The following is a 27386-nucleotide window of genomic DNA, read 5'->3' as shown; positions in this document are numbered from 1 at the left end:
GGAAACAGCAAAAAAAGAAAAGAAAAAAAGAAAAAAAGGAAAATAGAAAAAAGTTAAATAAATCGATAGACCGGACAAAAAAGAAATGGATTAATTAATTCGTTTCCATCGTGAAATCGAAAGAATGAATAATTAAGGAGACGCGTTCCCTTCTTTGATCGCAGAATTGAAGCGTTCATCGAGATCGAAGGACTTATAATAGAAGTCAACCAATTCATAATTATTAGTCGACGGAAGATGACTCGAAGAGAAGGACCGGGTAAGCGTGGTAAACGATCGAATCGATCTTATTGTTAGAAACTGGGGAAGTTCGTTTGGATAGAATGAGAAAGAGAAAGTACAAACGATTGGAAGGCAAACGTCCTTTTGTCTTTATTCACTCCCCCTTCGTGTTGGCCTTGACTTCTCGACAAATTGTCAACTTATAATTGGCGTTCCTTAATTTTGTTGAATTAAGCTCGCGATTGCTTTCTCGTTCTCTCTCTCTTTCTCTCTCTCTCTCTCTCTCTCTCTTTCTTTCATCATCCCTCTTCTTTCCAAACCCTCTCCACTTGTTCATTCATGATCCGTCATCTATTCTCTCTTCTCCCTCGTTCTTCAAGAATCCCTAAACGCAATGAAAGTGCTGTAGTTTGTACCTCAAATTTTTCTTCTCAATCGGTCAAAGAGATCATTCGTCCATTAAACGTGCTTTCCAATGCCGTGATCTTTTCACGTTTCTTTTTTCGCCATCAAGCAAACGCGCCAAAGTATAAATATAGTGGCACTTCAACTCACACGGATATATCATAGTAGGAAGGAGGAAGATAGACAACATACGTCGTACGCAGGATAGGTCGTTCGAAAACAAAAGGGTCCAAGAGAAAGAGGTTTAATTGGCTTTCGAGGGAAACGCTGCGCTACTAGGGCCACATTTAAGGCTTCTCTCTCTCTCTCTCTCTCTCTCTATCTTTCTCTCTCGTTTTTGTTCAACACGAGGCACCATTTCGAACTTAACGTTATGCGAATATTGTACTTGGCAATCCAGTGAGGGTCCCTTGAGTAAACTTCATAGAAACATGGAACTCGGAAGCTCAGGACCTTGCGCATTGGATAGCGAACAGGTACGCACATATGCGTGAGTATATGAGATAGTCCACGTATTTTTGTGCATTTATATGTACATACTTGGTCGCCTGCTTGTGTATGTGTATTCTAGGAAGAAGAGAAATGAAGTGAGAGGAAAAGAGAAGATGGTATAGGATACACGATAAGAGAGAGAGAGAGAGAGAGAGAGAGAGAGAGAAAAAGGGACAGACAGAGAGAGAACAAAGAAGTAGGCAGATACATTCAGCAGGGGGTCGCATAGAGAGAGAAAGAGAGAGAGAGAGAGTGAGAAGGGAAGAGAAGCGAAACGGCAATGCAAGGGTGGGCCAAGGGGTATGAATCAAGCTGAGCAAACATTGAACTTCGAGATACGGTGTCGCCGTATGAGAGCTACCGCTTGGCAAAGAGGAGGTTCTACCTCGAAGTACACCTTCGCGATTACAATTCCCGGTCTCTGCTCCTGGCCACTAGCTCTACCCTCTCTCTTCAACCTCTTTATCTTGGCCCTAGCGTTCCAAAACGATCGTAACGCTTCCCGACGACAAAACATATAGATTATATCAAATATTGGAGGTGCACGACATGGAGCTACGTTTGTTGTAACGTTTTTCCTTAAAGGTGAGACATTTTCTTGCATTACAGATTAAACGTTTTCATTCTGAAAGAAATTTTTGCCGTTTCAAATAATTACGATACGATATGCTTAACTGTTTTATATAATATAAAATAATCGTTGTTTCGAACTAGATGGAAATAGAATTTTTGAAAAGATTATAGTTATGGACGAAAGAATAGCTATCGTAGGAAGTCTTTTTCGAAGCGTGTACCGGGCAAAGACGAGATAAGAATGAGGGCTGCTGTACGGCGAAACGTAGCGTCTCATCCCAAGGGATATCAGGAGAGTGGCCCGACCGTCTACTTCCCTCACTCCTTCTATCCACGGTGCTTTAGCCAACCCTAGCTATACCAGACTGGAATATCTTAAACGGGCAGGGACTTTTTAAGCAAAAACTTTATCATACATACGCCGACAAAGCAGCAGAGACGACATGATCTTCTAGTCGTCTGCCAAAAACTCTCGTCCACTTATCGTCTCGATATTCTAATTGGCAGAAAAAGAAAAGAAAAGAAAAAAGAAAAAAAAAAGAAAAGAAAAAAGAGAAAGCAAGAGAAAAAACGAGGGTCGTGCACAGAGACTTTGTTTTCTTTTTTCTTCTTTTCCCCCTTTTATCCTAATAAATTAGTACAGTTCGTCCCTTCTTTTGTATGTGAAAGGATTGGAGATCGCTTACTTTTCTTTTTTTTTTTTTTTACGCTGTCATTATATCCGAAAAGCATTCGTTCTTGTGACTTCTCTCAACGAGCGCGAGAGTCCACGGGGGTGGAATTGAGAAAAAGAAAAGGAAAAAAAAAAAAAGACACGGTGAAAGGTCAAAAGAGCGAGATGATCTTTGTGAGAGTAAGGGCGACATGACGAGGCAAGAAACGAGAGACAAAAATCAACGGCGGAAGTAGACAGTCGGCCATCTTGCCAACCGGATGTGCATCCTAAAAGAGGAAGAGAGAATTGTTTGTACGAATCGTTATCTTGTCATATCTCCCTCTCACTTTTTATACTTTCTCGAGCAACTATTACTCAACGCGTCCTCATTTTTCACACGCTTCTGCTGAATTGTATTATATCATGGTAGTCATCGTAGTTGTCGTTGCAAAGCGTTTAACTCACGAGGACTTCGCGTCTCAATGTTACACAACTTCATTCATGCACAGTAGACGGTTCCATGCTTATGGCGTTCGCTTCGTCGCGCGCCTACGACGAAGAAGAAGGACGCGACAACGGCGACTATAAAAGCGAGAATGAGAGAAGCAGCCAGCGAGAATCGTATAAAGCTTCGTCGGGAGACTTGCAACGTACTAAGACGCGAAGAGCGTGAAGCGTAAACCTCTCTCTCTCTTTCTCTCTCTTTCTCACTCACTCTCTTACTTGCGTTACACGCTGTCCTTGTCTCTACATTTTCATCTTCCTTCTCTCTCTCTCTCTCTCTCTCTCTCTCTCTCTTTTTCTCTTTCTCTCTTTCTATCTCACTCTCTCTCTCTCTTCCTTTTCCATCTTGTATATTTCTTTATGAGGACGACAACGACAAAGCCTCGCGGCATAACTTTATCAAATTTCATTATCGTCCCTCTTCCCCGCCGTCTTCGTCGTCGTCGTCGTCATTTTCGTCGTTGTGTTCACGGAGCTTTATCGTCCTTACTGTTTCGTCGCGACAGTGAACGAGCCTGGTAGAAGATGGACGGATACGAGCGACGGCTGGGTTTGATCGATGAAATCGACGAGAGAGATGCTGGAACGAAAGCTCTCTGAACGATAGCGCTCGATAACACGATGTAACGAACGATAACAAACGAGCGAGGAAGCCAGAAGAGATCTCATGTTGTGGACCTTTCACGAAGAAGGAAGTTTCTTCTCTATCTCTATCTCCCTTTTTCTCTCTCTCCCTCTCTTTCTGTTTCTTCTCTCTTTCTCTCTCTCTCTCTCTCTCTCTCTCTCTCTCTCTCTCTCTCTCTCTCTCTCTCTCTTACTACAACTTCAACGAATGATGGCGAAATGGAAAGGGACATCAATGTGTTGTTTTGCGACGCATGAAAAAGCAAGAAACTTATCGAAGATAACTCTTCAAGTATCGGAAGTCACTTATTATTTTCACGCTATTCTTCGTAGAAATAGTCATTTTGTTCGTGCAACTTATTACGTTATACATACACATACACACACACACACACACATACACATTTTCTATATAATATAAGCTATAAGATAATGTATCATACTTCGTTTTTCTTCTCTTCCTCGTTTAACATCTAATAATATAGATAAATCGAAAATATGAGTACTCTCAACTTTATAGATTACATTTTATATCTTTAAAGTAATCTTCCTCGACTATGCTGGTCTATAGTTTCTGTTTTTCGTGGTAAGATTGGTTGACCAAGATAACGAACGATAACGAGGGATGTTTGCGAGAGTTACGAGGGTAAGAAGAAAAGAGGTCGAATGATGATCGGTAATGTCTCAAGGGAGAAGTGTGTTTCACGAAAAGTGTTCTTCGTCTTTGGGAAAGAAGTACAAGCTTCTCTATTCTCTCTGTAGCACGCCACCAAGAAATATTTCGTTGAAGGTTACGCAGAGGATCGTGTGCATTCGCGGCTAACCCGGGATTGCACGTCGGTAAATCCGTGAGATTCTTTGATTTAGTTCCACAAGTAGTATACATATATGCGCACACACAAACACATTCACTTGAACGCATACGTATGTATATATGTGTGCACGTATATATTTATGCAACGAAGAAAAAGGTATTCTCTGCAAGGAATATCCTAGCGCGTATTCGCATACGCTCGGTAAATGTAGAGATAAGCTTTCTAAGAAGGGATCACTCTGAATAAAGCTGCACTCACGACGCGTCTTATTTCATTGTGACGCTAGATAGTTTTCTTTATCCCAAGGAAGAACGAGCTTTCTTTATTTCAATCTATTCATTGCTATGACAATGTTTCGAAACGTGTTTAAACCTTTTTAAGCTAACTCCTTGCCAATTACGAAGAAGATGGAAATAAAATAGAAAAAAAAGAAAGAAAACTTTTTTCATTCAACATTATTATTTATTATTTTTTTATTATTTTTCATTAATTTATTCCCGTCGAGAAATAAAATACGAACAAAAATAGGAATGTTAATAAACCAACATTGTTTCTTATTCAAAAAGAATTTATGATCGTGTAATTAGTTTTGTTCGAGACCATAAGAGATAAATCACTAGCTGGATTCAAAGAAATCGTTTGTGTCGATTGACAGATCGCTGAGAAAGATAATAGCGAAGAAGAAGAAAAAGAAGAAAAGAATTGAGGAAGAATCGAAAGGCTGCTTTTCGAAGGTCGATTCGTCTTCTTGAGAGGCTGCCATGCTTTTCTCTAAATCCTTGGTACTAGCTGCAGGGCCCTTTTATCTTCGGAGCAACGATACAGATCGATATAATCTCGTTTTTTTTTAAGACTGCTTTCGTGAACAACCTTCTCTTCCCTTCGACTTCGAGCCCGTCGTACTTTCGCTCGAGAAAAACGACGTGGCTCAATTTTCCGTTTTCTTTGCGGTCTATCCAACTACGTACGTTATCGTAAAACGGACATATTAGGCAGATAAGAAATCTTAGCAAGAGAAATTGTCTTCCTCTTTTTTTTTCTTTTTTCTTTTTTCTTTTTTAAGAAATTTACTATTTTAAACATCACTTGTATGTGTGCGGGGGCATGTGTGTGTATGTGTGTATGTGTGAAATCAAATGAAGATAAAGTCAATTTGAATTTCTAACGTATAGATATTAAAAACTAATTTCACGTCATAAATGGATAAGATACAACACACCATTGAAAAAGAGAGCAAGGAATAATGTACGTACGGGTATTACTTCGCTTAAGGCGTGCAAGTGACGCTCTTGTAATCCTGTAGTATACACGTAATTGCAAGGACTCGACTGCAGCGTAAATTCATTTAATGCGGCACAGATTTAGCTCTTAAGTGCACATAATGATAGTACCGAGCCGTTTCTAAAAGTCAAAAGACGACATCGGCATTCCTTTTCTAAATAACGCTGGCTTATTTTCGCTTAATAAATTTTATCGATGAAGCTCTCGTTTACGCGCGTAGTATTTATTATCTACCATTTCTTCCGTTTATCGAATCATTAAGGAATTTCTTAAACATTGATTTGAATTTTTTATTCGTGAAATAAATTTTTTTTCTTAATTTGAAAAAAAAAGTAAAAAATATTGGTTTTAATCAATTAGGTAATGTGCATTTGCAAATTAGAATATTTATATATTGTATTTATGTCTGAACGTGCATGAATATCGTAACAATGAAAATTTACATGTAATATCATATGCACATGTACAAGCAGAAAGAAAATTAAAATGGATGAAAAATCGAGTTGAGTAATTCATTCTAAACTGCATCCAGGTTTTGTTGAACAGCTAACAGACACAAAGCCATTGGTATATACGTAACGAACATCGCCGAAGAAAGCTTAATATTGATCACGCGACGGAAATTAAAGTTGGATTCAAAGTGGAAAACGTTCTCCTCGAACTCTCCTCGTACGGTCGTCGTATCGAATACTAGGAAAAAGCATTACGAAACTACTGGCTTAAGATCGCGTTGGATAGCGAAGCACGTACTCCGGTTATCGTCGATGTTTTGCACATAGACCGTTTGTATTTTTCCACAGACTTTTTTTTACCTACCCTTCTTTTTTTAAACATCGTAACGACGCTTGCAGCACCTATTAGCCTCGGCATTTCGTTCGTTCGTACGTTCGTTCGTTCGTTCGTTCGTACGATCGTTCTCGCATAACGGCAGCACTTTCATTAAACGAATTTTAATGAAATAAAAAAGTCAGCCATAACGAAGACTCATTCGGCTCGTTCATTCGATTTTATTTTGCCCGTGACGTTGAGCCTGATTCACGCTACGTAAAATTCTATTCACGCTACGTGACATTCTATTCGAATGAAATCATTTTGTCGGAAGAACAAAGCCCGGTCGGACGGGCAAGTATCGTAATCGGAGATGTCATTAGAAACATAAAGCGCATTCGGTGTGAGATAAAATAAAGAAGGAACAAACAAAAGAGAGTGGCAGAGAGAGAGAGAGAGAGAGAGAGAGAGAGAGAGAGAAAGAGAGAGCGATAGAAAAATAAAGAAACAAAACGTAAGGAAACGTTATTCGGAATATAGTTCACGAGATCGTCATGTCAGAGAAAGATCGCACTGCATTCCGCTGTACTCAATATCGTTGAAATCCGAGAATTCTTCAAGGTAAAATGATTCGTCCAACGTTTCGGTTTGACGAACTTTCTGTGAACTTGCGATATATAGTTAAATGAGAGATGAAAGAGAAAAAGAGAAAGAGAAGGAGAGAGAAATTCTGTTTAAAGGGTAGCTACTTTTCTATTACGAGGAATTCGTGAAACCTACTCTCTGCACGAATTCGTAGGTTCATTCAGTTTTGTTTTTAAGTTAGGACGAGGAGACTAAATGAATTGTATATCGAAGAATCGCGTTTTCAATCAAGCCCTCGGTAAACAAACGGTCGCCCACTGACGACTTTCTCTGTTTTAGAGATATGCGCGACGACAACGACGACGACGACGACGACGACGACGACGACGACGACGATGAGACACACGAACGTAATACCTACTCATACAATATACACGCAGACAGACGCGAGCAGTAGCAACGTGGAGCGAAGAAAATTGTAAAACGCAGCGATGGGTGGCTTTTCCCTCATTGATATTCATCCGGTGTAGCTCTAGAGCGCGATTGGCTAACTACCCTACGGTACACTACCAATACCACTACCACCACTGTTACTACTACTACTACCATCACCAACGCCACCATCACTATCACCATCACCACAGTCTACTCTGCTATTTTTCTTCGTCTCTTTTTCTCGTTCGTCCTCGTGGTCCTCTCAGACATCGGTTTCTCTACCTCATTCCAGCTTCACTTGCTTCTACATCTAGTGCACACCGTTACGCATACGCGTCCTCACACTATACATACACATGCACTTTCGCTCTTTCTTTTCACTCTGATACTTCCTTTTGCTATACATCCGTCTATCCCTTCTCCTTCATCCCTTCGAATCCCTCCTCGTTCCGAGTCAACGACTGTTCTGGGTAATGCATCGATTCGTTTCTAACTCACCCCAGTAACACCCTCCACCGTCTATCTCACCCTCTTCGTTCTACCGTTTCTCTCTACTACTCGCTCTCGTCACTCAGGGTTTACTCTTCTTGATTAGGCTTCGAGAATAAAAAAAAGCTTCAGCTACGGTTTGAAGCATCGCATAAAGACGTAATGCGAAAGATTCAGGCTGACGACGACAACGACGACGGATATCGGCATGGATTTGAGAGAACGGGCTACCGGGGCCGAAGGGATGAGTTTCGAGAAGAGAAGAGAAGAGAAGAGAAGAGAAGAGAAGAGAAGAGAAAGAGACCAGCAAGTTGAAACTCGCGAAATTCACCGATGCGAGGGAATAAAGAGAGGGTGCTTGCTCGTGGATACGGGGAATCACAGTCCGATTAATTGCGCGTCGAATCGGATCGTTCGAGTAGAGGCAGAATTACATCACCGGCGGATATGATACAAATGCGGCCTCTTTCATACCTCTGCGTTTCACTGGGGAAAAAAAAATCATCTTATCTATGCCTTTTCATTTTCTTTCTCGTTAAATCAGTTGTGCACAAATTATCAAGTTGAACAATTTTCACGAATTTTACATTTAACGATAATAGCATTTTTTTTATTATTAATATTAAAATTTAATCCTTTAATTTAATCATATAATTATGACGATTTTATTTACAGATATAAATAATTTTCACAAATAATTTCGTGTACAATTTTTTTGTACACGATTTTCACTATGTTAAACGAGCTAATATAAATTGTTCAATTTTGATAGTAGATATCGTCAGGTGAAGGGGTGGAGATTTTGGCATCGTGTCCATACTAACGCAACGGTCTCTAATAAAATTTTATCGGAATACTCGGATGGTACGCCTCTCTTGGCAGAATAAGTCAATTGTGGCTGTGATCCGTATCGTAAGAATATCCATTTTTCCAAAGACATTCACTAAAAATCTTTATATCAATTTCTCAAAGATAATCGCGAATAGATTCCCTCGAAGAGATCGAAATTCAATTGATGATTTATCGATTTCTTTATAAAAGGATTCTTTTTCTAATTATTGAAACATTATTTAAACATTTTTATAGTGCAGAGCAAAAAAGGAAGCATAACTGGGGCTGTTGCAAAGAGCCCGTTGCTGCATCGACTCAAAACGTACTATATAATGCTTTAAAGCAGCATGAACATTACTAGGGTGATATACGTGGCAAAAAGTTAGCCACTTTATTCATATGCCTCCGTGCCATGTTCATAACCTTCACGAACGAGTATATAAAAAAGTGGCCGTGTAGTCGGCTTCCCCTCTTCTTCATACTTCTCTTCCGACTAGCACCTCATGCACAGTTCGTAGGCTACAGGAAAATAGCATTCCTATATTTCTTTCTTGGCTTCGTTTAAATATGTTTAGATTCTGAGTAAGGGATTCTCTGGAAACGACTAGGTAGACCGATATTGTATTGTATTTTTGGAGATATTTCAAAGCAGCCTTATTCATCGTATGTCGCAAGAAACCTTGCGCGAACATGAACGTCACTTCGCGTGGTGCGGTAACCTGTACTAGGGATTGAAGAACGAGGAAGAGAGAGAGAGAGAGAGAGAGAGAGAGAGTGTGAGAGAGGGAGGGTACGAGGAATTGTAGTATGAGGTGAACCAAGCCACTTACTGAAGTTATTAACCTTTTGAAGCATTTAGAGGAACTCTCGTCGAAAGCATGTAATTAAGTTTTTCTTAATCAGTCTACTTTTAATGTCATTATAATCGTTTGTGATATACAAAAGGCCTCGCACATTACAATTGCATAACTTGTTTGTAGAGATGACTATTTTTCTTTTTTTCTTTCTTTCTTTCTTTCTTTGTTTTTTTTCTTTGTTTTTTCTTCCTTTCTTCAGCTTTTCCAAACGTTTTATAAAGCTATCGTAAATTATTAGCGGATATGTTCCAGCACCCCTTGCGGCTTTCGATTTTGATCCAATAAGAACGTAGTATCGCAAAATTCATGCCCGGATATTCGCATTTCGATAAAAGTATGTTCTCAGCCCGGCGTATGATTCTCCATAACCGAGATAATGATGAAAGAGGGGCGCGGTGAATCGAGTACGTTTAAGTTAAGAGGGAGAACCGTTCGCATGCCAACATCGATATCGAATTTCGAGAATAAAGTAGTCCTGTTTCGAGCGTTTACGTTCGCGCATAAAAGAAAATCACCGGACATCGATCTCGAAATTCTTAAATATAATATCAACGATTGAGAATGATGAAATATTTCGAAATATCTGAAAGATATTTTATTCTAGCGATAATGAATAAGTGTTTAATAAGAGAGAAAAAAAAATAACGAAAAGGTGATAAAAGTTAAGTAAAAATAAAGATCTAACGATGAGTGTATAAGTCAAGAAAGGGATATCTCTCCGGCCAGTAGGAAAGTACTTCAATATCGAGGCATTCGGACGAGAGATGGAAGTCGAAAACCAAGAATCCAGAGATAAATCACGTCGGGGGTTGAAAGGCGGTAGTGTTGGAGTCAATGGCCCTTGCCCGTAGTTGCCCGGGTTTTTGGTTTTTGCCATAGCATCCTCTCTCTTCCAGCCGGCTTCCCGGCCTCCGTAGTGTCCTGGGTAATGGAGTAGAAGGATAATAATGCTCTGTTTTACAGTAACGGAGTGCTGCCTCTCCTTCCCCCTTGGTGCCACGAGTGTATATGAAAACATCCAGCAAAATATCCACCGGATACTCGGCTTCGTAAGTTTGAGAGATGGTTGCCGAGCTCTCTATGCTTTCCCTTTACAATATTCTCCATCTCTTTCTGTCCTTCTCTTTTCCTCTCTCTCTCTCTCCCGTTCCTCTTTTACCTCCGTCCCCCGCCATTGACATTCTCGCATTATACGGCTCTATAGGACCAAATTCATACTTTTTGCTTCCAGTTATTCGACTTCTTATTCCCAACTTCATTTTTCTGCTCTTCATTGATTGAAACTTCATTTCCTTTTTTCTTACTTTCTCTCATCAAGTATCAGATTCTTCCAATAATTTCTTAGTTTATAATACCGTGTATAAAGTAGATGTCATTCTCTCTCTTTTCTTCTCTCTTTTGTGCAAACTGATTAATCTTTCTAAATGATAACATTTCCTTGATCGTTTTACGACACTTTTTCATTAATGATATGTTCTCTGTAATGATATAACAGACAACTCATCGGGGATGAAATCTACCTTTTCATTTATTTTTGTTCCTTCTCTCCCGCTCTCTCTTTCTCTTCAGCAAACATTGTGGAGAACCATGCGCTTCATCATGCGTTCCATCGACCAACAGCAAACGTGGATCGAGATATCGGATAAAGATTAGGCGTGAATGCCAACGCTACTAACCCGAGCTTCGAAAAATATAAGAAACGAATAAGAAAAAGTTGAACGGAAGAATGGTACACCTCGTGTACAGTTTTTACGTTTTGTCTCTTGTGATGATAAGAAAACCGCGAATTAACCCTCTAACTCATTCCCCTTATTTTTCTTTCCTTTTCCCTTATTTTTTTTATCCCTCTTCTTTTCTGTACGTTATCTCTCTCTCCTACACGGTTCTTCCAATTCTTTTTTCTACCTTTTTCTGGTCGAATACGAACAGGATAAAAATGCGTGAAAAGAAATAGGGGTACCTTCGAAGGGAATAGAAGGATCTGAAGTGGTGTTCATGCACCGCCATAAATACTTCAGCGACAGACGCGAAAAATTTTGCGGCCCAGTTCCCATTGGCTCTAATATTTTCCATACGGTCCTTGCCACGAATGCGAGCGACCTATCTCGTAAAAAACTTTTGCTGCCTGTCATCTTGGCGAGCATACAATACAAAATTAATTGCGTGCGATATACGCTTTATGATTCGATTCACCGAAACTGCTACGCCTTTTTGACGATATCGCCGAAACCAAAAATGTTCGGTTTTAATAACAAAAATGATGAGAAAGTACTTTCTTACACACACACACACACAGCCATATATATATATATATATATATATATATATATATAAAGTTATGTATAATTTTATAAGAAATATTAACACATGACAGAGATTCATACCATGATTAAGAATCATTTCGAAGAAATAACGAGCGGACAAACGAGTAAGCCACGCGGAATGCATTCGCGCCTTCAAGCGCGTGCGAATTTTATAAGCGGCTGCACAAGTAGGCAGCACGCGAAAGCAAGTGTGTGAGAGCAGTAGACGTAGTTTATTCAAACGAGCCAAGAGAAAGCTATTGAAATAAGTAGGGTCGAGTGGTTTGAGACGATGGAAAGAGAGAACCTCTGCGATCTTTCTCTCTCTCTCTCTCTCTTTCTTACTGCTTCTTCGTAAGAAGCTGGAGAAAGAAGGATGGAAAGGGGTGCCCTTTCTGTACCACCCTCTTGCTCTCTTTCTTCCTTCCAGCCCATTGGTCGCCCTCATGATTTAACCTCGCGTTCCTTTTTCCAAACGGTAAAGCGAAACGGGAGGGTCTAGTTTCTCTCTCTCTCTCTCTCTCTCTCTCTCTCTCTCTCTCTCTCTCTCACTTTACGGGAAAAGGGTGGTGCTTCATTTTTCTAGATATCTAGCTCGAGTCAACTGTTTCTTTCTTTTTCTTTCTCTTATCCCTTGCTGGACATCAGTCCAATACGTATTCTCTGATACACATACGCGTACACGCGTTCACAAGACCTCAATGGGGACTTGCCTCGCGGATGAACGAGCTATCTTTATGCTTATGGGAACTCTTTGTAAACCGTAAACTGAACTCTTCGATCTCCCAATGTATCAGCAGCTTCAGAAAAAAGCTCAATGAACTCTAACTCCAACGACTATCTACGCATCTCGAGGCGAATGTATGTACGTGTCCAAGTTACAGGTCGCTGATTGTGTGCCGATAAGAATGGCGTCGATTCTTTTATACCGGTTACGCGTATGTGAACACACCACTAACGTTTGTATCGTTTTGTCAACAGAGAGGAGGAATAGCTCTTAGACACACAAGACGAGGAGGATTAGAGATCTCGAGGGTTCGCTTTTCTTTACAAAGTGCAATTTCCCGTAAACGTTGCCGCTGCTTTTGAGGAGCTCATCTTGCTCTTCTTTCATCTTGTTCCTTCCCTCTCTCTTTCTCTCTCTCTTTCTCTCTCTTTTTCTTCTCGTTTTTTCTTTTACTATTTTTTCATCCAACTTTCTTTCTGCACCTTCTTGCCGCACCACGCCTATCGTTAACCTCTCTTACAAACTCCTATCGTCCAAGTTTCCCTATAAAAATCAACAATATAACGAAAATTAAAGGTCGTGCATCGATGTAACGTAACCGCAGCGGCAACGTTGATGAGTTTATAAGGGATGAGGGAAAAATTAGTGTGTGTATCATCGTCGATACGAAGGTTTGAGAAAAATTTAATATCACTTTTTAAAGAAGTTGAGACCTGGTGATTGATTACTGATTTCTTTTACGATTTATTTTCACATTTTTCTACAAGTAAAAAAGTTAATATGGGATAATAATTATTCTGTGAGGGGACTTATGGAAATAAGGAAGTTAAAATGATGTCATTGGAACAAATTTGGTTAAAAGCTTTACTCCTCTTTCACAGTCACCCTCTTGGTATATCGATTAGTAGCACGTCATTCTCTCTCTCTCTCTCTCTCTCTCTCTCTCTCTCTTTCTCTCTTTCTCTTTCCCTTCCTCCCTCTTTCTCGTTACGGTAAGCGATTGTTTCGAAGAAATCGTAGGACACTCTCTAATAGGACTAAACTCGTTTTGTTAGACTTCAACTACTAGAGAAGAAAAAAAGATTCAATAGACGACCTTTAGATCCGGCTTCGAAACGATTCGAGTTCAAGGCGATGAATGAAAAGTACGGAAAGACTCGTTCCGTTCACGTACGACTCTGCCATGGATTTACGTTTACACCATACGTATATGTTTAGGACGGACTTATTCGTGTGTATCTGTGTAGATGGGTCCAGCGCAAAACAAACAAGGCTTACCGCATTGATCGCCGTAATCCCGAACACGTACGTAGTCTCTCTCCCCCACTCTCTTTGTCTCTCTCTCTCTCCCTTTTCTCTCTGTCTCTCATTCGCTCTCTCCCTCTCTCTCTCTCTCTCAACTCTCTCGACGATGCCTCCGAAGCAGTCTCCCCTCCCATTTTAACCGCTTCCGTAGCACGAAACCCTTCGTCCCTGGTGGTACGTGTCCGTCGATTCGCTCTACATTGATGGAATAGGCATGTGCGCGAGCTAACACGCGTGCTCGTCTGTCTTTGTGCTTACGCGCGGATGGATTGTCACAACAGTCCGGGACACTAGACTAAACACTTCAACGATCGTGACCACCGAGAGACGACGTGTTTCCACCGCACGGGTAATATCCGTGACAATATCCACCCCTTTGCCTCCTGTCGTCACAACCCCTCTTCTACCTCTATCCTTCAACCACTTGGCTTTTCTCTGATGAATCGACCTGCTCGACGAGTCTCGTGAGAGATCAATATAAGTTGTAATTTTCTTTTTATATACCTATATAAAACGGTTGATGCATTGCCATGATTACTGGGATCCTTTAAAGAATTACAAAAAGTATAATGATCGGACATTTGTTCCATATAGTCTGATAGATAATATTGACGCGACGAACAAATTTGTTTTAAACCGAAGAGATAGAAATCGTGATCGATTTGTTTCATACGTTGAATCAATGAGGATATTAAAGTAAATGGAAAATTACGACAATCGTACAAGCTTTTCCATTTATGAAATTAACGCGACTAATTCTCTCGACGCCTTTTCAGCAGCCGGCACCATCGAAACTTTCGATCGAGCGTCGATGTCGTTGCTACTAATTGGCGAAGTATATTTATCGTGCGTTCTGTGCTACATCGATGGCGACTGTTAGTGGCTGGAATATTTTCGACGAACGACTGGATAAAGGGACGTTGCGAAGAAGAAAAAAAAGTTATGTCTCGTAGTAGTAGGAAAAGGGTTAACGAGGAGCAGATTGCTTCCGGTTAGAAAATAAAATAATTATCGTAGAAGAGAGAGGGTTGAGAAGGAGAGGCATTTGAGCTCGAAAAATGGAAAGGGTAATTAAGGAATCGGTTAATTTTAGGGTCATGTTTTATGATACGCCCATTGCTGTTCGCTCCCTTAGCGATCTTCCTCTCTTACTTCTTTTCACTATCCACCATTCTCGCTCTTTTCAACGTTACGAAATATGCAGAAAGAGAAAGAGAAAGAGAAAGAGAGAGAGAGAGAGAGAGAGAAAGAGAGAGAGAGAGAGAGAGAGAGAGGGTTAAAAACTCCCGGGTTCACCGATGATTTATAAACGAGGGAGGGAAGCATAACATGTGGTGCGCATTAAAATTTAGAGATCTTAAATTAATGATTCTCAGTAATTGCGAGAATCCGACCTGGTGGAAAGGTTGCAAAACGGTTTGTTAATTCTACAAAATTATCTCGGGTACGGTGCGGAAATCGTAATTAAGCGAATGCGTTGTATGTACGTTAAAGATCGGTAAGCGAGAGAATTATCGAGATCGCGAAACGACGAAGGTCGTTGCTATGTAAAATAATCCTCGTGAATTTCTACGATGGACTCGACGGTAAAAGCAACGAATGGAAATGTAATTTTTCAACTATCGGTTGGTTGGTATACTGTCCATTCGACAACGATCGACGAAGCTGTCGCGACGTATTATACATGCTACCGTGGTTGCGCGTTTTGTATTCCCTCGTGATAGAGCTTTTTGTCGAGCTTTCGTATATAAATGGTCGATACCGCGGATACGAGATTGCAGATACGGGGTATTTGTGTTCGTTTCCGTACGCGTATGCACACACGTTTACATACGATTTTCAGCAAAAGCTGAATTTATTCGTTAGTAGTACGACGACGAAGTTCAGGCAGACGAGGTCTATATTACACGAAAAGATCGCATGACGATACTTTCGAAAAATACTTTTCTCCATTCCGATTGTCCTCGGAATAATCTCAGAACTTTTTTATAACTTTTACACGTACTACCCTCGATGCCATCCGCGCTTTATTAAAATCTAGAGAAGAAGACTTCCTTTCTCTCTTTCTCTCTCTCTCTCTCTCTCTCTCTCTCTTTCTCTTTTGATCGCACGAGCTCGACATTCTTCCATTTTTCATCGAACTTTTACTTTATATCGCACTGAGGGGGATAGCGTTGGACAACAATAAGCGAACAGTGTCCCTTCCGCGTTTCATCGTCGTCGTTGTCGTCGTCATCGTTGTCGTCGTTGTAATTTAGAGCGACGAATTTCTATTTCTTTCCTTCTCCCTTTCGTATATCGCTGTCCTTCTTCATTCATTCCCACCCCATCTTTTTCTCCGTTTAGTGCTCGTTTTCGCTTTTTTCGTTTCTCTCATTTCTCCCTTCGACGTCGTTTAACATCGCACCGGGATCGAAGCTCGGTAGGATTATCCAAGAATCCAGGATTTCAGGATGCCTAGAAAGAGAAAGAGAGAAAGAGAAACAGAGGGAGATGCTCCAATTCCTCCGACGCGATATCCGTGACTCGATTTCCGAAAGCGCCTCGTTCGTGCAAGGAGAGGCATTCCCATGTATATCCTGCATATTTCCCTATTTCTTTCGTTCGTATTCGAGACGGGTTCACCGATCCTCAGCCCTCGCAGATTTACCGTGAACTCAATTCAGTCGGTAGTTACCCATTATTTCCCCTTCAAGTATTATACTCGTACAAAGACGGAAGTATGCGGAGTACTTTGTATACGTGTTGCATTCAACACGAATATACATACGTTTATCTGTGTATATATGAATGTATATATTCGTATATCGCTTGGAAATGTTGTACAGGAAATCCACGTTCGTGGGTATGCTCGCGTCGTAATTACACGATGATTTATTCTGATAATCCGAAAACAATCGAGAATAATGATACGGACGTTCTCTCAATGTAATATTCCAAGCCGAGGAATAAATTAAAAACTTTTCACAAGTTCCTTGATTATAAGTTTCACGATTGCTTCGCCATGGATTTGAGGCTTTATCGCTTGTCTTTTTGAGATAAATAAGCTTAGAAATCTTTTTGGAATTTTCTTCCAAGACGATAAAAACGTGTATCATTAGAAAGTTTCATTTATCTTATTTCCTGTTTTTATTTAATAAAAATTCTTATCAGATCGATAATATTATACAGAAAAGAAAAGAACGTTGAGTAAAGTTATCGTCGATTATTTTACGCTTGACTAAGTACCATCAAGTGCATAAAAAAAGAAGGAAGATAGAAAAGTATAATATAAATAGTGCAAAAAATGCAGAAGACAAGGAGGAGGGAGAAGGATGAAGAGGAAGAAGAGAGAAGGAGAGAGAGAGAGAGAGAGAAAGAGAAAGCGTCTGCGTGAGATCCACGTGGGACTTACCTGATCTTTGAGTTTTCATCTTGGCGTACCTCTGCAATTTTCTAGCTGTCAGAACGTCTCATGATACTTCTTCGTAGCGTGTTACTAATGAAAAGGGAGCTATACTACGCCAAACACGTTCGTGTGTGTATGTGTTTTTTTTTACATTGCCTAGCCTAATGAATATACCTATCTTTTAACGAATAATATTTTATTCACAATCTCATTTGTAGAAGCAGGCATAAAGTAAAATTGGATGACGGCTGAAGACTTGATGAGGTTTCGAGACACTGCCTCTTTTTTACATCGTTCACCTTGCGACGAGTTTATCTCGACGAAAGACATCTTTCAAGAAAAGAAAAGACGAGAGAGAAGATAGGTAGATAGATAGATAGATAAAGAGAGAGAGAGAGAGAGAGAGAGAGAGAGAGAGAGAGAGAGAGAGAGAGAGAGAGTGGAAAAAAGAAAGTGAAGCACGTATCATCGATAATTTGAAGACTCGGATGACTCGGCGACGGATCGATGAATGGAGACGTGCTTCGATTATCCTCGAAGCGGTCGTATTGCTATCCGGGGATCTTTATCTTCAAAAGAGACTAACGCGCGCTCTTTCGCTTTTATATGAAGATGGAAAAGTAAAGCACGATGAAACTACCGCTGTGGTACGTCGGGAAGCGGAAGGTGATTGTGAAGTTCTTCTCTCTTTCTCTCTCTTTATATCTTTTTCTTTTTCTTGTTCGCTCTTCGTCTTTCTGTTCGTGCGGTCGTACCGACTGGCGAGGTCAAAGAGCGCAGTAGTAGTGGTGGTGGTGGCGGCGGCGATGGTGATGGTGATGGGACTATACGGAGAATCGAGGGTGAAGAGGTAAAGAGAAAGGACTGATAGTCTGCAGGGCTCCACGTTTCATTAGCCCCGCCGGCTAACAGTTAACCGACAATTTAAACAATTTTTAACTTGGAAACTTTACTACGTCCGTCCTCCTGCCACCCCTTCGTTGCCTCGCGGCAACGTGGACGACGCCGGCTTGGACAAGGCTCGTCAACGAACGAAGCACGGCTCACCTTCAGTTCGCTGATAGAAGCGAAAGAAAGAAAAAGAAATGAGCGAAAAGTACGGATAGTGTAGAAAAAGAGAGAAAGAGAGAGAGAGAGAGAGAGAGAGAGAGAAAGAGAGAAAGAAAGAGTGAGAAAGAGAAAGAAAAAGAAAAAGAGAAAGCTAGCAAGACGAAGACGGAGAACAAGGGCAAACTTCGCAATATGTGATTATAATGATAGTTAAAGTTTTTAATCGATACGGGACGGGATAACTTGTCGACCAAAGTCGAAGTGTGCTTGCGAAAACTTACACGGTTTTGCTCTACGTACGTACATATGTACGTATGTACGTATGTATGTATGTACGTATATACGTATCTACGTACCTACTTGTATTAATTTCACTTACTCCGTGTTTTAATTATCTTCCCACTAACTATTATTTCACAGTGAAATTTTTCTTCTAGATTTTCCTCCGTTTTATATTTTATGGTTTCTGCACTTCTACGTTAAGGTGAATGGAAAAATTATCATTAAAAAGATCTCGAGAGATTTTTTATTCGCTTCTATTTCTTTAATCGAAATAATCTCTCGATATAGCAAATTATATATTGAATATCTATCTTGATCACTTCATTTTTTGTAAGTCGCATACCGCGTCGTTAATAGAGTTCCAATTAATAAAATAATTTGATCGAAAAGAACGAAAAGTTAATAATTTTATTTATATCCTAGCAACAGAAGAATAGAGAATGAAAGAGTGAGAGATGAAAGGACAAAGGAAAAGTTCAGCAGTCGTTGTACAATTTTAAGCGTCAATTAAATCTTAATAACGGACGAACGACGTTACTCTTGCCATATTCGCTTTTCGAGGAAAGATAATGAAACGTTCACGTTAATTTGTCTTTTTCTCTTATAATTCTTTTCTACGAAATTCATTGTACAATACTTTACAGTTCCCATATTTTCTTTCTGTTGGTTCAATGAACTCGTCGTCCATCGTCATTCGAAACATGAACCAGATTAGTTGAAAAAAAGTTTTCTACCCTTTCGCAAGATGGATCGCGAGAACGTTGAATATAATAAAACGAAAGTGAGTGGTCGATCGAAATTCTTTTTTTTCCCATTTTGTTCATTCTTTCTTCTTTTTCTTTTTTTTTTTTCTTTATCCGTTCACCCAACGAAAAGTCAGTCCACGAAACGTTTCTCTCTCTTTTTCTCAAGCACGAATTAGGTAGGCTACTTCCATCCGAGCGAGACTCATATTTTCGGGGCACTTCGGGCCACGCAATTTCGCGATTACACAATTGCGGAATAGCCAGAAGAGTAACAGAACGACCGTGCGGCACGGCGTAACGTATTGAAATTTTTGCTAGTACGACTGCACGGAACGTTATTTCTTTCTCTCTTTCTCTCTTTCTCTCTCTTTTTTCTCTCTTTTTCTTTTTCTTTTTCCTCTCTCTTTCTCTCACTTTTTGTCGAGCCAGATAGAGGTGTAGGAGGAGATTGGTTGTCGGAAGGTGGCCAAGGGAGTGGGATGGTGTTAGCGAGGGTAAAAGAGAGAGAGAGAGAGAGAGAGGGGGAGAGAGAGAGAGAGATAGAAAGGTATTTCGATAGCCTGTTGCCGGCACGCCACACGCCGGTAATATGCAAATAGCGCGGCTGAAGCGCGCGCGTACGATGACAGAGGCGCGACGGAGGGTAACTCTGGAAGGACTGAAGAGGGAGAAGGTGGGATCGAATGTTCCTAACTGTACATCGTCGGCTTTGATCATATGTAACAGCTCTTTGCACTAGACTGAACCCAATGAACGCCGAGCGTGTAATAATAGAGTGGAGAAAAATTCGCGGTATAATTCTTCTTTTCCAGGCCAACCTATCTTTCTTTTTTTCAAAGCCTTTTCCTTCCTTTCCTTTTTAGTTTACTTTCGCTTTTTTTCCATTCTTGCCACGTCTTCCCACGTATTAATCAACTTTTTAACTCGCGACATCATTTGATAATTTATTCCTGCATTATCATATAATGCGATAATCTAATATAAATGTTTTTTTTATAAAATAATTATAGAATCAAGAATGAATTAGTATAACGAAATTGAAAAAAGAAAGAGGTTATTTTATTAATGATGCCAATTTTGTAAAAAAAAAAAATTGAAATAGCTAAAGTAAGAAAATTTGGTTAAAATGTTTCGAAAGACGTCATTGACGTCCCTTTAAGAACGAATTATAGGCGACATTAATCCGTCGTTCCGACGTCTTGGCGCTCCTTCCTTTGGTCTCTTTGAATCCTTTGATCCCTCGCTTGTCTCTTAGGATCAGGGTCCTTCGAAATCGAGGAAACTATTTGGATATCGGACCGATAAAAGGCAAAAATGTCAAAGTACTTGGAGTGCTCTCTCTCTCTCTCTCTCTCTCTCTCTCTCTCTTTCTCTCTTTCTCACGCGCAACGATATCTGGATAGGAGAGGAGTGCGAGAAACTGAGACGACTTTCTATGAGCGTAATTAAAATAGTTTACAAACGTGTTGGCATTCTGCAAAAGCAACTGAAGAAGAGTCAGTCGAGTGGAGCGAATTGGACAATAGATCCCAAAGCGTACGGGGACCGATTACGTGCGGACCACGTAACGCGGCCACGAGAACTAGATCTCTTTGTGTCGAATACGAGTGGATAAATGGAAAAACGTTTGTCCGCTATTGTTCATGCCACAATCGTTTGGTGTTATTTCTATTTCTATTTACGTATTTTATTTGATTACCCTTCAGACAAAAAAGAAAAAAAGAAACGCAAAAGATACAATTAATATAATTCTTATTTGGTATCTAATATTTTATTTGTTTATTTTATTTTATTTTTCATTTGCTCAGTAAGATTCTCTAAATAAGCATCTTTAGAAAAATACGATTTTGATATGCTTAAGGAACGATAAAAGGAATATACATAGATATCTGTAAAGCATTGAAGAACGCTTTTTCTTTGTCAGTATGGCTGCTCACAAAGTTTCCTGTAACTTCCTCTATCAGAGGCAGCACTAGGGTAGCTTTGTTACGAGCGTCTACTCTATCACGGATGATTATGCTTCCTTTTTTAACGGTACACCGCTTCGCGTCTCATGCCATAAATAATGCGGCTATCGGAGCGGCTTTACCTCTCGCTTCCTTTCGCCCACACAACTCCTCTTTTCTTCTTTTACACGTACTCGGTAATATATTGCGAGGAGAGTCTAAGATCGGCTCGTAAAAAGATATATATATATATATATATATATATATATATATATATATATATACACAATAAATGTGCGTGCGTGCATGTATGTGTATATATAAAGAGAGAGAGAGAAAGTTGGTAGCTTTGTATAATTAAAGATACTTTAGATAGTTTATATAGTTTAATTACAAAGCATAGAAAAAGCTGACCGATCATAAAAAGTATCACCGTGACTAGCTATTGATAATGATAAAGAGATGCAAGAAACTGTTCAGTAAGACGAAACGAGAAAGATTCGAACAGATGCCAGAAAGGAAGAGAGGGGTTATCGGAAGACCAGGAGGATGAAGAGGGTTGAGAGACGATCCAGCCTCCGTTAGCAGCATATTGTAATGCGTCGAGAAGTTGGCGAATAAATCGAAGAAGCGTTGAGAGTAAAATTAGATAACAACTCCCGCTTTGGCTGCCGTTGCTAGAGAGCGGCTCTTCTCGAACTTTTAAGGGCCATCCTCTTATTCCCCCATACCAGTTCTACCCTCTGTCTTCTTCTCTCCCTTTCTCTCTCTCTCACTCTCTCTCTTTTACTCTCTCTTTTTCTCTGTTTCTCCCTTTCTTGAAGTCTCTCCTCTTCTCTCTCCATCGTTCTTCCACTCGACCCTCACCCTTGCTTCCTCTCATGAAAACCTCTGCGATACTACCGACTCTCTTTCTCGACGAGCTTCTTACCATCACCCATTCATTTCTCCAAAGCTTACATTATTAGGCGTTAGTTCGTTTCGACGTTCCGACTTCCGTGTCTCTCTTTTCTTTCCATAAGTCTCATTTGGAAGTTTAGATCTATCCACATAAATCTTGTTCGTCAGTTAATCGGTACGTAAATTATCATTTAAAATCATTACAAACATTTCTAATTGTTCATATAATTGGTGGTACACACTTGCGTGTTAAATTCCTGAAATTCGAAAATTTACCCTTATACGAAATTCCCACGTTGTTTTCTAGCAAATTACCGATGCAGATTTAATCTTTAAACGTTAACTTGGCTTCTACCTTTCTTTTACGATCTTTTATATATATATATATATATATATATATATATATCTTTTTGTCCTTTCCTTTACTTAACATAAAAGCAGTTTTTAAGTTTTTCACGACTCTCGAAAATCCTTAACGCAAGTCCACAATGAGTTGCAAATAACGTCGTCAACCGAATACGATTTTGTATAGGAGGAAATAAGAGCTACGAACAAATAATGCCTCATTCGTTCCAGCTGCCACTCTAGATCCATTCGATAGCACCAAGAAGAGACGCTTGTCCTTCGTGGCTAGGAGTTAACAAAGTTGTAGTTTGCAACACACGCTGCAATTATCAAGAACGACCGTATGATAAATGACGACGGAACGAAGTAAGGCAATATAGCGATTACGATGTAAATTATAGAGCGATACCGATCGCAAACGCGGCTTGCATTTTAACTACGTCTAAGGATTTGTTGTTCCTTTCATACAGTTAATACATTTCTAATCTGAAAACTTAACACATTTTTATATTAAATTTCTTTCTTATACTAGGTATTCTAGTTTCGACTTGACAAATTAATTCTTATTCTCTTTTACCTTTTTTATCCTTATCTATCGAAAGAGAAAAATCACAGGACGAAGGTCATTGATTCGTTGTCGGTCTTCGAGATCAGAGAGAACATAAGAAGCTCACCCGTGTTCCCTGTGTTCAGAATTCTCTCTTTGTTGTGAAAATCTCTCTGGATCCTTACTTCTCCTTTATAGAAAGGGCTTGAGGATTTCGACGAAAGGTCGCTCCAGGGGTAAAGTAAGGTCAGTAACCGGTAAGCTGGATTCCGGATCAAACGAGCTATTAGAGGAGCGTTAGGACAGCCCTCGAAGTTGCACCCTGGTCTACTACTCTTGTTCGCGGTGTTTCGTCTCGCCTCTCTTGACTCCCTAGGGTATCAATGGTCTGCCTATTACATTCCACACTATACCTACCACTGGCACAGAATACGCAGTGGTAATCATAAATCTCCACGCACTGTCGTGCCGTTACTTCGGCTTCGTCCCCGAACCTGTCAACTTGTCTCGTGGCAAATATCCTACTCCTTAATCTTGTCTCTTTCTCTGAAGAAACAGAGAGAAAGAGAGAGAGAGAGAGAGAGAGCGAGCGAGAGGGAAAGAGACAGAGCTGCTTTGATATGTCCTTATACGTGTACACGTTTCTAGAGCAATAACGTTCCTTTTGTGAATTCAAGATACAAGTAGATAACTCAGTAAATTATCGGATAATATCATATCCAGTTAATTCTCTTCTCAATTTCGAAGGAATTTAAATCGATTAACTTTATTTAATGGCTCAATCTTTTGTTATCACTTTTTTCCCCTAATTTATATATTCCCATCGACATTCCTTGAATACTTCCGAGATAAATAAATCGATAGACATTGTGACGAATTAAGAAGAGCAAAAGAGAAAATAATTTTCGTAGCGCAACGCACCCAGCCCAGGGTTGAATTGTCGCGGAGGGCTAATTATGTTCCACACGGGGAGATCAAATAGGGAGGTCGGAGGGACGGTTTTGAACATTGGAACGAACGGGTGGTAGTATGAGATGGTTGACAGACACATTGGAGTGAGTATATATGTATATGTGTAGGTGTATGTGTGATGGAAACGATAGCAGCGGTGGGGGTGTTTTAACCAGGGGAATGGCAAGCGCGGTGGTTTGCGGAAAGCCACAGGCAGGCTGAACCCGACGGATCTGGAATAATCATTTGCAGCCTGAATACATTACCCGTGCAATTTATTTTGGTTTGTTTCGGTTTTGTTTCCGCGATTTACTGCAGTTCGAAGCGAGTTCGTTTTCTATTCGATTAATAGACGACTCGATGATAGGGAAAGAAAGGGATAGAATGAAGAGTAGAAACGATTCTATTATAGGTGGATAAAGATGCGTGTCGATCGTTTCTCTCGGTTTGGCTATTAAAACGGAAAAATTTCAGCACTTGTCTTTTCCTTCTCTCTCTTCCAGCCATATTTTCCAGTCCTCGATCTATCTTTTTTTTCTCTTTACTCTTTTCATTATCTCTTTCTGCTTTTCTCTTTCTCTCTCTCTCTCTTTCTCTATCTCTTTTTCTCGACTCACAAAATCCAGGCTATCTCCATTGCTATCTCCATTGCTATCTCCATCTTCGTTTCTCGAATCGGTCTCTCAACCGTTTCAATCTCTCTCTCTTTTTCTCTCTCCCTCTCTCTCTCTCTCTCTGTCTGTCTTTCTCTCTGTCTTTCTCTTCCTCTCAACGAGGTACGAGCCACGGTAGTCGGCGTGTTTCGAGCGGGCGTCTATTGATTCCTGACGAGAGAGTAATGTTCTTCCATTAATGATCATGTCCTGAATAAATCATTCGATAAAATGGACCTGCTGTTCGTGCACACTCGTCGCCGGACCTACGTCAGCCCTGCAGGAGGACAAGCGGCAACAAATTGGCGTCGTTCGTCGGCTTGCACGGGCCTCTCTCCTCCGGAACCCCTCGCATTATATCTTCTACACGCACGACGCGACTTACGGGACTGGTCTTTGATGTTTCTACCACTCTATACCATTCCCTTTTTCGCTTTACCTTTTCTTTTCCCCCAACCATTCGTTTTAGCACGCACGCGACACTTTGCTTAGCGAGTACCTACCTTGTTATCCTAATCATTTGAGCGATCGCAGTACCTTTCAAATTTTTCATAAGACGAATTTAATTTTTAAGGAATCGTATTGGTAGTTTTTACTTTCAAAGATTGCCTATTGCAGTCCTTCATCTTCAGCCATTTTTTTTCTATCTATAAGGCTAATTCGATTCTTCATTGTGGAGTATAGAAAGTACAAGAGAAAGAGGAAGAGAGAGAGAGAGAGAGAGAGAGAGAGAGAGAGAGAGAGAGAAAGTGAGAAGATAAAGGCGATAATAGAACAGGAAGAGGAGGTACATACACACATATATACATACATGCATACACACACATATACATACACATATATACACATACATACATGTATATAAAACCGTGACGAAACTATAGCTATGGAGAAGTAAGCGAGAGCGAAAACTCGCGCTTGACTCGCCTCAACAAGTAAGTCTCGAGAGGCCACGATGCATCTCGCAATTGGAATTGGCGTCTCCCGAGACGCTAGGAAATGAGACTGCATTGAGACAAATGGTACGGGTACGATGAATCATCGTACGTCAAAAGCAGGAAGCAAAGCCACCATTTTGCAGCCGCATCACGGAACTTCGAGAGATATGGCGCACGATAAGGAACGAGAAGCGTTTTTTTTTTACTACTTCTTTTTTTTTGCGTACGTATTTCTCTTATGGTTATTCCTTTCTCCCTTTTCGTTAGCCCCACTATAGACGACATTAGGAATGAAGCGATTTAAGTTGTAACATTGTATCACAATTGAAAGTGACACGTTGCGGAATAAATTGATTTTCTCTCTCTCTCTCTCTCTCTCTCTCTCTCCCTCTCTCCTTCTCCCTCTCTCTCTCTTTTATACATATAAATACACACACACACAAACATGTTTTTATTTTCACGAATTTTTTCGTTAGCTTTCATTTGAAAAGTATCGATCAGTTTTAACGACAGTATACAAATAGCGCTCGCAGGTCGATTCAATTTGTTTCTATTTAACGAACCCCCGAAAAATATCGAGGTGGCGCGTAATAAAAGGCAACTATTCGTTATAAGCCTCCGCTTTCCATCACCGTCGTTGGATAGCATCGTCGTGATCGATCGATCGTAACTCACTGTAGCGACGTTTCCTTCTTGACAACGCCACGAGCAGTAATTTCGAGAATAGCGAGGCTGATAGCTCGGCTAACTCTCGAGATAGTTTGCTCGATCTCAAAGATCGATGTTTTGCTTTTTATTAACATCGGAATGACACGCGATTCCGCTCGTATTCCAATTACGAGAAAGAGAGAAAAGAAGGAATAGGAATGACAGGAGCGTTAAACGAGTTTCTTAAAGAAGGCAGAAGAAAGAACGAGAGAAGAATTTCCTAGCTCTGTCTGGATATGCAACGCGCGTTTACCCTGTACATCGTTTCCCTTAAAAAGCACGATAAAGGTTAAAGTAGGATGGTACGAGATGGAGCATAGAAAGAGAGAGAAATAAGTCGAAGCATTTTCCAATTAGCGTTAAACAAATATCCACGCGATGTAAACGCCTTTCAGGATGGTAACGCCAGGCAATATCCACGTAACTGTGTAGCTTCACGATCGCGAAACGTACAGGAAGAGAGAGAAGAAGAAGGAGAAGAAGAAGAAAAAGAAGAAGGAGAAGGAGGAGAAGAAGAAGGGAGGCTTCAAAATAACTCCTTCGTTGGAGGAATAAGAAAAGCCAAGAAGGGAAAGGAAAGAAAAGAGAAGAAATAGAAAGAGAAAGAGAAAAAGAAGGAGAAGAAGAAGATGGTGGTAGTAGGAGGGTTCCCTCGAACACGAAAGAACTGAGCGGAATTTCGCATTTAATCAGACGGCCAACGAGACGGCGAGACTCTTTGGCTAAACGGGGAAGGCCAAGGAGGAATGACTGAGCCGAGGTAACGGGGATAAAAGGTAGAAGCGCTAAATGGTATCCGAACCGGTTCCTTTCTGACAAGCGCGAGTGTACCGAGTAAGAGCCATTTGGTCGGTAAGTCGAGGAGGAGATGGCTCGGCGTAGCGCGAAGCCCGGGACGGTGGAGGAGCCGGCGGTGGGTGCTTTTAATCTTTCGCTCGTGCGAGGATGCGCCCATTACTGCAAATTAAACTCCCTCGAGAACCCCCGGTGTGTGACTGCCGGTAGCGCTACGGTAATCTGTCCAAGAGTAAAAAGACTGGCCGTTGCTGCTGCTATCGTTG

General features: G+C 40.5%; 1 protein-coding gene across 5 annotated transcripts in view; it reads right to left on the bottom strand.

Moving 5' to 3' along the window:
* The window catches only part of LOC124422829 (nucleolysin TIAR), a 390007-nt gene that overhangs the window by 326287 nt on the left and 36334 nt on the right, over positions 1-27386 (bottom strand). The window lies entirely within an intron of this gene.

The sequence above is a fragment of the Vespa crabro genome, chromosome 3 (genome assembly GCF_910589235.1).
Source record: "Vespa crabro chromosome 3, iyVesCrab1.2, whole genome shotgun sequence".
NCBI classification, from domain to species: Eukaryota; Metazoa; Arthropoda; class Insecta; order Hymenoptera; family Vespidae; genus Vespa; species Vespa crabro.
This window is presented reverse-complemented; position numbering and strand designations above follow the sequence as displayed.